At 37.4% G+C, this 15,383-nt stretch overlaps 1 protein-coding gene and 1 pseudogene across 1 annotated transcript in view; one reads left to right on the top strand and one right to left on the bottom strand.

Moving 5' to 3' along the window:
• LOC140501169 (desmocollin-3-like) overlaps positions 1-15,383 on the top strand; it is an 89,314-nt gene continuing 73,931 nt past the window's right edge. The window contains exon 1 of the mRNA XM_072604468.1: positions 1-60. The gene's annotated coding sequence lies outside the window, so the exon portion shown is untranslated. The remainder of the gene's footprint in view (positions 61-15,383) is intronic.
• Positions 8,662-11,779, bottom strand: LOC140502480 (uncharacterized; annotated as a pseudogene).

Below are 15,383 nucleotides of genomic sequence, written 5' to 3'. Positions count from 1 at the left end.
GACCTAATCTACTGAGGGCCATCCTGAATCAGTCTACCAGTGGAATCAGAGGGTCAAAAGGTATAGGCATTTTAGTCACTTTCTTAGAATAATTTCAAATTGTTTTTCTGAATGGTTGCACCAATTCATAACTCAAACAAAGCATCTTTTCATAGTCTCTCCAACACTAAACATTCCCACATACTAGTGTACAAAGAGAATTTTCTGGATAAGTTGAAAAAGCATGATGTAATAGGAAAAGCACTTGATTTGGAGCCAGAAGAACCAGGTTAAAATCTCAGCTCTGCTGCATAATACTAGAGTGACATAAGCAAATCAGTGAATCTGTTTGAATTTCAGTGTTACCATCTATAAAATGAAAGAATTGAGCTAGATATTTCTTTTTAAAAAAAATTATAGTATTTCATTTTCCCCCAATTATATGTTAAAAGAATTTTACCTTTTTTTAAAGTTTTGAAGTCCAAATTCCATTCTTCCCTTCTCTCCTCCATCCCTGAGATGGTAAGCAATCTGATATAGGTAATACATGTATAATCATGTAAAACATTTCCATATTAGTCATTTTGTACAAAAGACTCAAATGAACTAGAGATTCTGGGAAAGGCTTCTTGCAAAAGGATTTTAATAATATCTGCTGGTATTTGGAAAAGGATGAGAAATAAATCTTGAGCCATTTGTTGATAAGTATATACATTTTTATTGCTAAATATTAATGTCATATTATTATAGACCTTCATTTGGTCCTGGGACCCTTAAGTCATCTAACCATAAATTGCAGTACAAGTTTTGGCCTCTAGGTGGTAGTAATACACATGGTTGAGATAATACCCATGTTAACCATGCCAACAGCTCACCATCAGGTGGTTTTACCAGAGGCTGCTTATCCAAGTGTTGGTCTGTTAAGATGAGCTCCTGGGGGGGGCGGAGCTAAGATGGTGGAGTAGAAAGACTCATATACACATAGCTCCGAACCCACAACCCATAGAACATCGGTAAAAAGGAACTCACGGCGAATTCTGGAGTAGTAGAGGCCACAGCACAGTGGAGCAAAGGAGATTTCTGTTCCAGAGGTACCTGCAAACCTCTCGCAAAAGGTCCCTCGCGCTGTGGACGCGGAGCCCAGCCCAGCCCTGCCGCGGCCGAGGCACGGAGAGGAGCAGATCTGAGCGGGCTTCAGGGATGGGATCTCCAGCAGCCGCACAAGTCCCTCCACCCACAGGTGACGGGGGTCAGTGAGAGGGTCTTCTTGGCAGGTCGAGAGGGGAGTGGGGTGCCCCCATAACTCAGGCCCCCTCGGGAGGCAGTAGCTGACGCAGCGGCAGACCAGGGCTCCCCAAGCAGGCAGGAGCCTGGATCCATTGTTGAAGGTCTGTGCATAAACCCCCTGAGGGAACTGAGCCTGAGAGGTGGCCCTGCCCCCACCTGAGCACCTGAACTTAATCTCACACTGAATAGCAGCCCTGCCCCTGCTGAAGCCCCGAGGCTGGGGGGCAGCATTTGAATCTCAGACCCCAAGCGCTGGCTGGGAGGATCAGGAGGCAAGGTGGGTGTGAGGAGAATATTCAGAGGTCAAGTCACTGGCTGGGAAAATGCCCAGAAAAGGGAAAAGAAATAAGACTATAGAAGGTTACTTTCTTTGTGAATAGGCATCTCCTCCCTTCCCTTCTGATGAGGAAGAACAATGCTTACCATCAGGCAAAGACATAGAAGTCAAGGCCTCTGTATCCCAAACATCCAGACTAAATATTCTGTGGGCTCAGGCCATGGAAGAGCTCAAAAAGGATTTTGAAAATCAACTTAGAGAGGTGGAGGAAAAGCTGGGAAGAGAAATGAGAGATATGCAGTCAAAGCATGAACAGCAGGTCAGCACCCTGCTAAAGGAGACCCAAAAAAATGCTGAAGAAAATAACACCTTGAAAAACAGGCTAACTCAATTGGCAAAAGAGGTTCAAAAAGCCAATGAGGAGAAGAATGCTTTCAAAAGCAGAATTAGCCAAATGGAAAAGGAGATTCAAAAGCTCACTGAAGAAAATAGCTCTTTCAAAATTAGAATGGAACAGATGGAGGCTAATGACTTTATGAGAAACCAAGAAATCACAAAACAAAACCAAAAGAATGAAAAAATGGAAGACAATGTGAAATACCTCACTGGAAAAACAAATGACCTGGAAAATAGATCCAGGAGAGACAATTTAAAAATTATGGGACTACCTGAAAACCATGATCAAAAAAAGAGCCTAGACATCATATTTCATGAAATTATCAAGGAAAACTGCCCTGAGATTCTAGAACCAGAGGGCAAAATAAATATCCAAGGAATCCACAGAACACCGCCTGAAAGAGATCCAAAAAGAGAAACTCCTAGGAACATTGTGGCCAAATTCCAGTTCCCAGGTGAAGGAGAAAATATTGCAAGCAGCTAGAAAGAAACAATTCAAGTACTATGGAAACACAATCAAGATAACACAAGATCTAGCAGCTTCTACATTAAGGGATCGAAGGGCATGGAATAGGATATTCCAGAAATCAAAGGAACTAGGACTAAAACTAAGAATCACCTACCCAGAAAAACTGAGTATAGTACTTCAGGGGAAAAAATGGTCTTTCAATGAAATTGAGGACTTTCAAGCATTCTTGATGAAAAGACCAGAGCTGAAAAGAAAATTTGACTTTCAAACACAAGAATGAAGAGAAGCATGAAAAGGTGAATAGCAAAGAGAAGTCATAAGGGACTTACTAAAGTTGAACTGTTTACATTCCTACATGGAAAGACAATATTTGTAACTCTTGAAACTTTTCAGTATCTGGGTACTGGGTGGGATAACACACGTACACATGCACACACACACACACATATAGAGACAGAGTGCACAGAGTGAATTGAAGAGGATGGGATCATATCTCAAAAAAATGAAATTAAGGGGCTAGAGAGAAATATATTGGGAGGAGAAAGGGAGAAATGGAATGGGGCAAATTATCTCTCATAAAAGAGGCAAGCAAAAGACTTATTAGTGGAGGGATAAAGAGGGGAGGTGAGAGAAATCATGAAGTTTACTCTCATCACATTCCACTAAAGGAAGGAATTAAATGCACACTCATTTTGGTATGAAAACCTATCTTACAATACAGGAAAGTGGGGAATAAGGGGATAAGCGGGGTGGGGGGGATGATGGAAGGGAGAGCATGGGGAGGAGGGAGCAATTTGAGGTCGACACTCATGGGGAGGGACAGGATCAAAAGAGAATAGAAGTAATGGGGGACAGGATAGGATGGAGGGAAATATAGTCAGTCTTATACAACACAACTATTATGGAAGTCTTTTGCAAAACTACACAGATTTGGCCTATATTGAATTGCTTGCCTTCCAAAGGGAAGGGGTGGGGAGGGAGGGAGGTAAAGAAGTTGGAACTCAAAGTTTTAGGAACAACTGTCGAGTAATGTTCTTGCCACTAGGAAATAAGAAATACAGGTAAAGGGGTATAGAAAGTTATCTGGCCCTACAGGACAAAAGAGAAGAGGGAGACAAGAGCAGAGAGGGATGATAGAAGACAGAGCAGATTGGTGATAGGGGCAATTAGAATGCTCGGTGTTTGGGGGGGGAGGGGACAAAAGGGGAGAAAATTTGGAACCCAAAATTTTGTTAAAATGAATGTCAAATAAATAAATTAAAAAAAAAAAAAGATGAGCTCCTGGGAAGGGTAGGAATCATGTAAACCAAATTTTAAAAGTGACAGTGACTAAAGGCTTAGACTATTGTCTGACCTATATGCTACAAAGGATCCAGAGTGGTAGGTAGAAACCAAAAAACTCAGTGTGGCCTCAATCTGACCTACTTCTGGGCCATTTATTCAGTTTTTCTGTAAAATGCTAATCAATCTTATCAAAGTGAGAAGCTTATTGAGTGAATAAATGAGTAAGTGAATGAATGAACACATACTTCCATACTTGAAGGAATGAATTAAGATGGAATTCCACATGAAGAAGATAAATTCACTCCAGGCAGTACTGGTAAAATGACTACAGGATGAGATAGATGGTATCTACTTGTGAAGTCAAAAGACCTTTAATTAAATTAATTAATTAAATTTAATTAAAATCTGACACTTACTGCTGTGTGACCTCATGTAATTCTCAATCATTCTGAGCCTCAGTTTTCTCCTTTTCAAGATAAGGATGAGAATAACTTACAGCATTTTTTGTAATAATGTGATCTGTCGATTTTCATATGAATCCATATGAATATCCATATGAATCCATATAACACTGAGTCCCCTCACACTCTGATTATGTAGTTCTTTGCTACATTTCCTAGATTTAGAATGAAGTATTTTAGGTGATCTATTTTACAAATCACAGTCCAAGTTTCCCTAAGTGCAATATTGTATTAGCAGATGACTTTTATTACTAGCTACACATATAATAATAATAATAATGGTATAAAAAACTTTCTTTAAAGAAGGGGAAATTAAATATTAAATGCCTCTATACATAAATGAGAGCAAATCCCCATATCTCCTGAGGTGATATATGGAGAAGAAACCTCTCAGGGAAAACTTAGGAAGGTGTGGGGAAACTTACTGTATAATATACAAGCAATTGGAGGGAGTTAGCTGTTAGATGGTCTCTTTCCCATCAGTTCTTCCCCCTATCTTTTCTTAACATGTTTTCACTGGACTTTCCAAAGATTTGCTGAGATCCTCAGGGATGGATTTGTCTTGCGTCTGGCTCTGGGATTCCATCCTCCTCGGTGTGGAGTCTATCTCCTCAGTTCCATGCTTAAACCTCTGCTAAACCTGCATGCACCAAATGTGGGCTGCCATGCTGGTATTTTCTCAGAAGATCTTGTTCCACATCAGTGGTGTCCTTTCCATGTGGCTTGCCTTGTCTTTATTTCTACGTCCTTTTCAGGTGGCTTCCTTTTTTCTTTCTAAGTTATCATCTTCTGATTTAAGTCTTGCAAAAGAACCCATGAAACTCTAATACGGAAACTTTTTCCAGTAGACTTATTGCATATCTTTCAAGTTTGGATTTATTCTATATCCTGCAAATTGTTTAAATTAAATTTTTAGTTCAACTAGTTCATTCTCTAAGGTTCTCTAAGCAAACCGTAACATTATCTGCAAAAAAAGCAGTAATTTTACCTGCTTATTCCTTCTCTTTTCCTTGTATTATTGATATAATAAGCATTTCTAGCACTATATAAAATATTAGATATATGAACAAATACAGCAACCAAGGAAGGTACAATTAAGAAAATAAATTACTACAGAAAAAATAAAGAGGGGCTAAAAAATAGAAAGAGAGACATCTACATGGTTAAAAGCAACAATATAACAAAAAATAAACCATTAGGAAATTTCTTTCTAAAAATATCAAGGGTAAAAATAGAATCCAAATAGAAATGAGAGAAGCACAGGTCTGAAACACCATGGATTACACAATTCCTTGCTTGCAAATGAATCAATGTTTTCTGTGGGAATAAATTACATAATGAGGAGGCACATAAAAGGGGACAGGAAAGGAAGAAAATAGAGGGATTATGTGAATGTTTTGGAAATATGTGATGTAATGTGTACTATATATATATATATACATATATATGCATATATATATATGTATCTCAATAGTAAACATCAAAGGGGAAGTAACTCCTATAGTCTCCCAGGAAGAGAGCTAAAGGAGAATGGATGAAGAGGTAAAGGGAGGAACTAAAACAGAAGGGGAAAAACAGGAAATCTCAATTCAAAGGTGGGAGGAAAATCACTGAAAAATACTCCCCCTGGGGGCAGACATACTCTGTAATGGGAAATGGGAACCTTACAATAGGCACAATTTTTAGGGATTTGAGAGAGTTGTATTGTAATGGAGAGTATTCTGTCTCAAGAGAAGAGGAATTATAGCTTCTGGGGTGAAACTGACATCCAAAAGGGTGGAATGTCATGTATCCAAAGAAGAGATTTCATAGCCAATGGGGACAAAAATGATCATGGGAAGAGCTGAGGTTGTAATGAACTGTATAATTAAGAACACAGGAAAATTCCTACAATGGAGTAATACTTCCGTTATTTCTATCTCCTCAGGGAATTCCTAGCTCTAAGAATGAGGCACAAGAGAAAAAAGGGGGGATGGGGCCACATCTATAAAGCAATAACATAGAAACTGTTGAGAGGAGGGAATTCAAAATAGATATCCAAAATACTTTTATTCTGTGAAGAATACAAAGACTAAGGAATGGAATAAATGTGTATAAAGGCTATGGATAAAAGAATAAAAGCCTAGAAGAGCAGGAGGCAAAGAAATAATTTTTTCTTCAAGTAGGCATAGAAAAAATGATAAAAAAAAAAAACCTTAAGAAATAAAACAAATTGAAGAGTGGCAGAAGATTTTTTTAACTGAGAGAAAAAGGAGGAAAAGAATAAGATAACTAGATGAAAGAATAAAAAAAAAGGAATTAATAAATTAAACAAAACTCCAGAACTAGGAAAAGGAATGACAAACATAAAGTTATAAAGTTTGAGGCTTAGGGAAAGAGAGCGGATTGGAATATGGTTGCTTTAAGGTAAATAAAAATAACTGAAAAGACAAAGTACTGTCTTTACAGAGAAAGAATAAAAGTAATAGTGGTGATAATATAGCCATGGCTTTATTTGAAAGACCTCTATTTTATCTTCATTACATAATGCTAGCTTTTGGTTTAAGATACTCTTGTTTTTGAAGAGGACCAATGACATCACAGAGTGATGTTCTGTTGTGTTCATGAATTGGATTTAAGTGAGGCAGAGTTGTACAAAGTCATCAGCCTTATTCTCTCTTCTAAGGCATTGAAGTCGAGTGACAAAACAAAAGTGAGGATATCTCATGATAGCTGGGGATTCAATGGATGACCTTGGCATCTTCAATTTCTAACCAAGCTCTAAGTGGTCCACAGGCAACTGTTTCAACTGCCTTCATGGCCATTGGAACAAACTGTTCTCATCCACCATTACATTGTGGGAAGTCTTCACATGCTTGGGGCAGACATGTCCTTAATTCACAGAGAGGTTAAAGGTCTGTTGGTTACCCTAAACCTTAATCCATCTGCCAAGATGATTTTACGAGGGTGTGGCAACTGCACATGCTATAACTTCTTGGAGTCATAGGTGAGAGTTGAGAGAAAGGTGGCTATTAAAAGTGGATGAGGAACCCAAAAAGAGTTTAGCAGCTCCTTACACCAGAGATGACAGTCCTCCTGAACACCCCTTATACCCCATATCAGTTAACATATTAAGGAAAGATACACTTATTTTCTAGTTTTTTAGTACTTTTTAAGAAACAGCAACAATATTCCAAAAGCTTTATCAATTTTTATTGACAGTCACATGATTTTTATTGTTCTTGTTAGTAATATAGTATATTGACTTTGCAGCTTTCCTAATATTGACCCAACCATGCATCTATCAGATAAATATAACTTTATCATAGTGTAAATTTCTGATGTGTTGGTGAAGTCTTTTTACTAACATTTTACTTAAAATTTTGTGTTTATATTCATCAGGATTATTGGCCTATGGTTTTCTCTTTTTTAAAAATTTTATATCACCCTAGTTTAAATATCAAGACCATATATGTATCATATAAGGAATTTAGTAGAAATTCTTTTCTTTTCCTAATTTTATAGTTTATGTAATATTGAAATTATGTTGCTCAGTCATGTCTGACTCCATGGACATGCAAGGCCCTTCTATCCTCCACTATCTCTTGAAGTCTGTCTAATTTCAGGTTGAGTGTTTCTACGATATTATCTGTCAATCTCATCCTCTGCTATTTCTTTTTCCCTTCAATTTTTCCCATCAGGGAATTTTCAAATAGGTTCTTTCTTCTCTTTATGTGGCTAAAACCTCAGCTTCAGTATTTGACCATCCAGTGAAAATAGCCCAAATTAATTTCTTTAGGTATTAACTGATTTAATCTCCTTGCTGCCCAAGGGATTGTTAAGTCTTTTCCAGTGCCAGAATTCAAAAGTGTTGATTCTGTGGCACTTAGCTTTCCTTCTAGCCCAATTCTCATAGCCATACATTACTACTGGAAAAACAATAGATTTGACTAAATGGACTTTTGCCAGCAAGAAGATGTTTCTGCTTTTTAGTATATTGTCCAGGTTTGGCGTAGCTTTCTTTCCAAGGAGCAAGCATCTTTTAATTTCATGGTTGTAGTTGCTGTCTTCAATAATCGTTGAACCTCACAATATAAAGTCCGACACTGCTTTAATTTCCTCTCCTTCTATTCATCAGGAAGTGATGAGACCAGCTGCTAAGATCTTAGTTTTTTTTTACATTAAATTTCAAGTCAACTTTTACAATCTATTTCACCCTTATCAAGAGGTTTCCTAATTCCTCTTTACTTTCTAACATTAGAATGGTAATTATCTGCATGTCTGAGATTGCCGATATTTCTCCCAGCAACCTTAATTCCAAATTTTTTGTTTATCCAGTGTGGCATTTCACATGATATGCTATGTAAGTGAAATAAATAAGGTAACAATATAAAGCCTTGTTGCATTTCTTTTCCAGTCTTAAACCAATCAATTATTCCATGTTTGATTCTAACAGTTGCTTCTTGACCTGTGTACAGGTTCCTCAGGAGGCAAGTAATATGATCTGGTACTCCATTCTCTTTGACAATTCACCACAGTTTGTTGTGATCCACACAGTCAAAGGTTTTCGTGTAGTCAATGAAGCAGAAGTAGATTTTTTTCCTGAAACTCCCTTGCTTTCTCCATAATCCAGCAAATGTTAGCAATTTGGTCTCTAGTTCCTTTGCCTCTAGTTTCTCAGCCTGCTCTTTTGCTAATTCTCAGTTCACACATTGCTGAAGCCTAGTTTGCAAAATCTTAAGCATAATTTTATTGACATGTGAGATGAGTGCAATTGTTCAGTACTTTGAACATTCCTTGACTTTGCCCTTCTTTAGAACCGGGATATAAATGGATTTTTTCCAATCCAGTGGGCACTGTCATGTTTTCCAAATTTGCTGGCAGATTGAGCATAGCACTTTAATAGCTCAGCTGCAATTTCATTACCTCCACTAGTCTTGTTAGTAATGCTTCCTAAGGTCCTTTTGACTTTATTCTCCAGACCTAGATCAGTTACCCTACCATCACGGTTATCAGTGATGGTAAGATCTTTTTTTGTATATTCTTGCTTCCTCTGCTTAATCCCTTCTCCTTCTGTTAAATCCTTATCATTTTTGGCTTTTATTTTGCCCATTTTGACATGAAATTTTCCCCTGATATCTCTAATTTTCCTGAAGAGAGCTCTTGTCTTTCCCTTTCTGTTGTTTTCTTCTCTTTCTTTGTGTTGCTCATTTTAGAAAACCTTATCTCTCCTTGCTATCGTCTGGAATTTTGTAGTCAGTTGGATGTATCTTCCCTTTCCTTCTTTCCTCACTTATTTGTAAAGCCTCATCAGATAACCATTTTCCTTTCTTGCTCTTCTTTTTCCTTGGAATGTTTTTTGTTGTTGTCTCCTGTACAGTATTATGAACCTCTATCGACTGTTCTTCATGTACTCTGTCCACCAGATCTAATCCCCTTAAATCTATTCATCACCTTCACTAAATATTCATATGGGATATTATTTAGGTCATACCTATATGATCTGATGACTTTCCTTACTTTCTTCTATTTGTCTCAATTTTTACAATAAGAAGTTCATGATCTGAGCCACAGCTCCAGGTCTTGTTTTAACTGACTGTATAAAACTTCTTCACCGTTGGCTGAAAAGTATATAATAAATCTGATTTCTATATTGATCATCTGATGATGTCTATGCATAGATTCATTTTGGGAGTTGTTGAAAAAGAGTGTTCTCTATAACCAGCAAATTAACTTAACAAAACTCTGTTAGTCTTTGCACTGCTTAATTCTGTACTCCAAGGCCAAACCTGTCTGGTATTACAATTATCTTTTGATTTCCTACTTTAACATTTCAATCCCCTTTGATGAATGGGACATCGTGTGTGTGTGTGTGTGTGTGTGTGTGTGTGTGTGTGTTTTATTTCTATATGTTGTAGGTTTTCACAGAACTGATCAACTTTGGCCTCTTTGCCATCAGTGGTTGGAGCACAGACTTGTATTACTGTAATGTTGAATAGTTTGCCTTGGATTAGAACAGAAATCATTTAGTTATTTTTGAGATTAAACCCCAATAACACTTTCCTTACCTTTAATTGACTATGAGTGCTACTTCATTTCTTCTAAGGAATTCTTGCCCATAGTAGTATATGTAGTGATCATCTAAATTAAAATCACCCATTCTGCCCCCAACTGGTGGAGAAAATGGAACATCACTCCACTATCTTTGCCAAGAAAACCCAAGAACAGTATCAAAATGGTAAAAGAGATGACATCAGCAGATGAGCCCCTCAGATTGGAAGGTATCCAACATGTTACTTGGGAAGAGTGTAGCTCCAGTATTGATGAAGTAGCTGTGCTAAAGCTGAAAGGAAGCTCAATTGTGAATGTGTCTGGTGACAAAAGGAAAGTTCAGTGCTTTAAGGATCAATGTTGAAATTAATTGTTCTTTAAATACCTCAAATAATTCATATGCAAATCATTAGAATTCTAGGGGCTGTTTTTGGCTTCCTTTGGAAATTCACTTCTTGCTTCTTAAATGTCTTTATTTGAGTTATTTATCTATTTCTTACTCTGTTAATCCAGGCATACTATTTTTATTGGCATATAGCTGGTCAAAATCAAAGTAAGTAAAATATCAACTTTGGGAAGGAAGGGAAGAACACTAACAAATGGATTAACTGGAAAAGACCTTTTATGAGAGGTAGCTTATGAGCTGAATGTTGAGATGGAATGAGGATTTCAAGAAGTGGAAGTGATTCCAGGCATAGAAGACAGTCTATCCAAAAGAACAGTAGTATAAGATGGAAAGACATGTAGAGGATACAGTAAATAGGCTACCTTGGCTGTAATGTACAATATGTAACAAGGAATGTTGCAATAATGTAAAAAATCCTAGAAACCTTGGCTTGAGTCAGATTGTGAAAAGTTTTAAATGCTACATAGCTGCTATAACTATTTACCTAAGACATTAAACTGATCATACGATCCCCCTACTACCTTCAGCAGTTACTTATTATTTCAAGCATAAAATACAAATTTCTGGTAGTGGCTTGCTGTCTATTTAGGATTTATATAGTGCTTTAAGATATGTAAAGCACTTTACATGGATTATGTCATTTGATGCTCACAATAGTGCTGGGGTACAAATGGTATTTATCATCCTCATTTCATAGATGAGGCAACTGAGGAAAAAAGTTTTGAATCTGTATCCAATCCATCTGTCCTTGGCTCCAAATGCCTTCATGGACTATAAGTTAGTCTTGGGGACACTTCTACGATGGCTTTGGAAAGATTGGAAGTCCCCTAGATCTCAGAAATTCTTGAGATCCTCCTCTGATTGACAGGAATGAAACCAAGAACTGATCCTCAGAGGTCTTCCCTTGCCCCAAAGATTCCTTTTCAGAGGCAGCTCTTTCTCCAATTATCATCGGATACTCACTCAACACTGAATCTCTGGGATCTTTGGACTAATTTCAATTCCAAATTGGCTTGATATTTAATTGATGACCTTTAAAATTTATCTGAGTTTCCTCAACCAAAATGAATATGATTTCTGTGTAATTTATCAATGGATTTGTTCATATTTAGTCTAAAGCCTGTTATTTTTGGGGACTATGTCCAATGATTGAGATTGATTCTTCTCACCTGGTTGAGATGATAGGTCATGCATTTTATTGTTTACTTTAAATAGAGTAAGGCAATTTGATTGATTGAATCCAATGGAATAAGGAAGAAAAGAAGGTAGGGGGATGAATCATAAGGCTGTTGCTAAGGAAAGATTAGGGCCTGAATTAAAACTGATAATGCAGTATAAGTAGAGAGAAGAGGTTTTATGCAAGGGATGCTGTCAAGGTAGAAATGGCAAGATTTTGCAGTTGGTTAGTAGTCCAGGATAATGTGAAGATATAAAACTGAGAGACTGGAAATGTGGTGTTGTCTTCAATAGAAATAGGAAAGTTGAAGAGGAGACATTTTAGGGGGAAAAGATGAGTTCAAAATTGGACATGTTGAACTTAAGATGTCTTTGTTCAGTCATAAGCATCAGCATGTTCCCACGTGTTCCCTAAGTGTTGGATATATGCACATACTTAAAATGCTTCCTCCTCTTTCATTGTTTGTCCTTTTCATAGAACTTTCTATGAATAATATCAGAAGCCTTCACATACACTTCATGATGCCTGCAACCAATGGAATTCTGAGAGAGTGCCTGATCTAAGTATTCTCTCTTTCTTTTGAAAAGTTGCAAAAAGGAATCAATAATTTTCCTTTTTTTCTCCGAGCCCCCAGCGAGTGGATTGCTAGGAAAATATTATAGTTTAAATTTTTCTCTTCTCCTCTAGTCAAGTTCCTCCATTACCACTTCTCATCAATGTTATCAATAAATATATGGGGCAGCTAGGTGGTGGAGTGGATAGAGAATCAATGCAGGAGTCAAGCAAGAGAATCTGAGTTCAAATCTCACCTCAGACACTTGATACTCACCAGCTGTGTGACCTTGGGCAAGTCACTTAATCCCAGTTGCCTCATCCTGGGTCACCTCCAGTCATCCTGGTGAACATCTGGTCACTGGATTCAGATGACTCTGGAGGAGGAGTGATGCTGGTGACCTGCACAGCCCTCCCTCACTCAAAACAAAGTCAAGTTCAAGTCATGTCATCATTTCTCTGATGGCATGGTCTTCTTCAGCAATGAAGGATGAACATACATCAATAAATATATTCATGTTATAAATACCTGTGGTGAAGAGTTTATCACAATTTTCAACTTAAGAGAAAAAGTCAATATTTAGAACAGAAAAGTAAACAAATTTAAAGGAAACAAATTTTCCACCATGAAGGGATAAAAAATCAGGCTTTCACCCTGAGGAAACTCAAGAGAAGTAAAGAGAAGACTTTGGATTCTGCAGTGTAAAAGGGAAGCAGGGTTCAGGGACACAGCCTCCATCCAGAAGCCTCATTCATATCCATTCACTGTCTCAATCTAACCCTAGAATTTTTTTTCTGTCTCCTTGCTAAAGTTTCATTTTATTTTTCAGTTTCAAAAGCTTTTCCCTTTTCTATCCATTGAGAAGAGCAAAAAAATCCAACAACCTCATTATAAATATGCATAGTCATGCAAAACAAATTTTGGCATTAGCTATGTTTTTGTAAAAAGGCAAGAAAAAAAACAAAAACATATGCATCTATTGACCCTGAGTCCACTAGTTCTCTATCTGCATCCAAAGAAAGAACTGATAAACAGATGTATATAATAATTTTACACACAGACAGACATATATTTGTGTCTAATGGTAACCATCTCTGGGGAAGGGGGTGAGGGAAGAAAAAAAGGAGGAAAAAAGAAATTTACAGAATAACTTTATCATGTATCTGAAAGGAAGAGCAAGTTGTACATAACAGAATTGCAGTTTCATGTGCAATCATCTTTTTTATTATACTATGTTAAAGAAATGCTTGTATTCCATAAATTTAAATAAATAATTTTTTAAATGATGAAATATGAAGATTGATTAAAAATCTAGCTATTAAATTTGGTGATGAGGAGGTCATTGGTGACCCTGGAAGGAGCAGTTTCAGTGCAGTAGAGGAGATGAAAGTCAACTTGCTCCAGGTTGAGGAGTGTGAGGGAGGTTAGAAAATAAAGTCAAAATACTAAGAAGTTTGAAGAAAATAAAAGTGTACTTGAGAGAGGTCCAGTCAGACAGCCTCACTTTTCTCAATGAAATAATTCATTCACTTCACTTAGAGCAGAGTTGACTCACGTGATTCTATACTGGCTAGACATTAGTTGTTGCTTTCTAGTAGGGGTATTTAGGTGGGACTATCCTGTAATATGTGAGTAACCTCTAAAGTAAACCGAGGCAGGAACCCTATGGGACCTGGATCTCTCTCTTTCCCCAAGGAAAGAAGACTGGAGGAAAACTGAGTGATCTTTATTATGTAGTCATATACATATGCATGTGGAGCAGACAGCCTAATACAAGAACAGCCCAGCTCAAGGTGTAGTTTATGTATTTTTCTAACAAACAGAGATAGGAAATGGACAGCCATGAGAGTATCCTGAAGGTGATGGTTTTGGAGAACCATCCCAGCCTGGGGATCAAACTCATCATACAGAGTGAGGAGAGATTTAGCTGTCACATTAAAAATCAGTGACTTACACTGACATCAGATGAAGACCACTTTTAAGAGAAACTATTCCAGTGCAAGGAATGGTGGCCCTAAAAGGAGTCCACTAATATTCAAGGGGACTGAGAAAAACAATCCTGTCTTGCTCAGCAGAAAATGGGCTATGGTAGCATCAGGGAAGGCAAAACAGAAACATTTGGCAAAAGAGATATGAGACCACAGGGGAAGTGAATATACACATTAAAACAACAAGGCATGAACAAATCACTTGTAAAGGTAGCAAGGACCATGCCAGCTGAAAAATGCTTGTGAGAACTGGGGAAAGTGCTTCCACCCAGGCTAGAGATCTTAAGGTTAAGTGCTAAGGAGGCTAGAGGTTCCCTGCAAAAGGTGAGGTTGATAGTAGAATTTACCAAAAAGGTATTACCAATATTTTGTGACACTCAAATATCAGATTAAGGAACATGATAACAAAGGATCTGTTTCATTGACAAGGCTGGAAAACAGCAACTGGGAGTTATTAATAGTTCGGCTAAGGAAAATGACAGATTCTAAGGAAGTAGCATAATTATACCTTATACATAACCAACAATCTGATAAATTTCCAATATTAACAACATGTTGAAGGAGTAGGATTAAAGAGTACAATGGAGGAGAACAAGATAAAGGGTACAAAAATTAACACAAGAAGAGCATGGTGATCATGAGGTAACCCACAAAGTGACCTTTGGTATGTACTGATAATGACAATACACAGGTACTGTGAAAAAGAGTATAAGCCTGGGGAGAGACATACAAGGCTTCCTAGATTGAGTTATATGAGAACGACCCAACTTTAAAAGAGAAAAACAAAATAACTACAAATAGCACCATCGAAAGGAAATAACTCATAAAAGTTTTGAACAGAAGTTGGACAGGTACTCTAAAAATTCAGCAAACCGTATACAAGAAGGCAAACCAAAATAAAAGTTTTAGTCCTACAGTAATCAAATTCGTCCTTGGTCCTCATCCAGAGATCCCGCAGAGTTGTCTGCACCGATGTCAGCTGCTTCCGGACTTTGTGAATCTTCAAGGTCAAGTTTCCAGTTGGTTCAGATTTTTATTGTGGTATGGAGGCCTTCTTCAGATGGGACATATGAATT

This window comes from Notamacropus eugenii, chromosome 4 (assembly GCF_028372415.1).
Source record: "Notamacropus eugenii isolate mMacEug1 chromosome 4, mMacEug1.pri_v2, whole genome shotgun sequence".
NCBI lineage: Eukaryota > Metazoa > Chordata > Mammalia > Diprotodontia > Macropodidae > Notamacropus > Notamacropus eugenii.
This window is presented reverse-complemented; position numbering and strand designations above follow the sequence as displayed.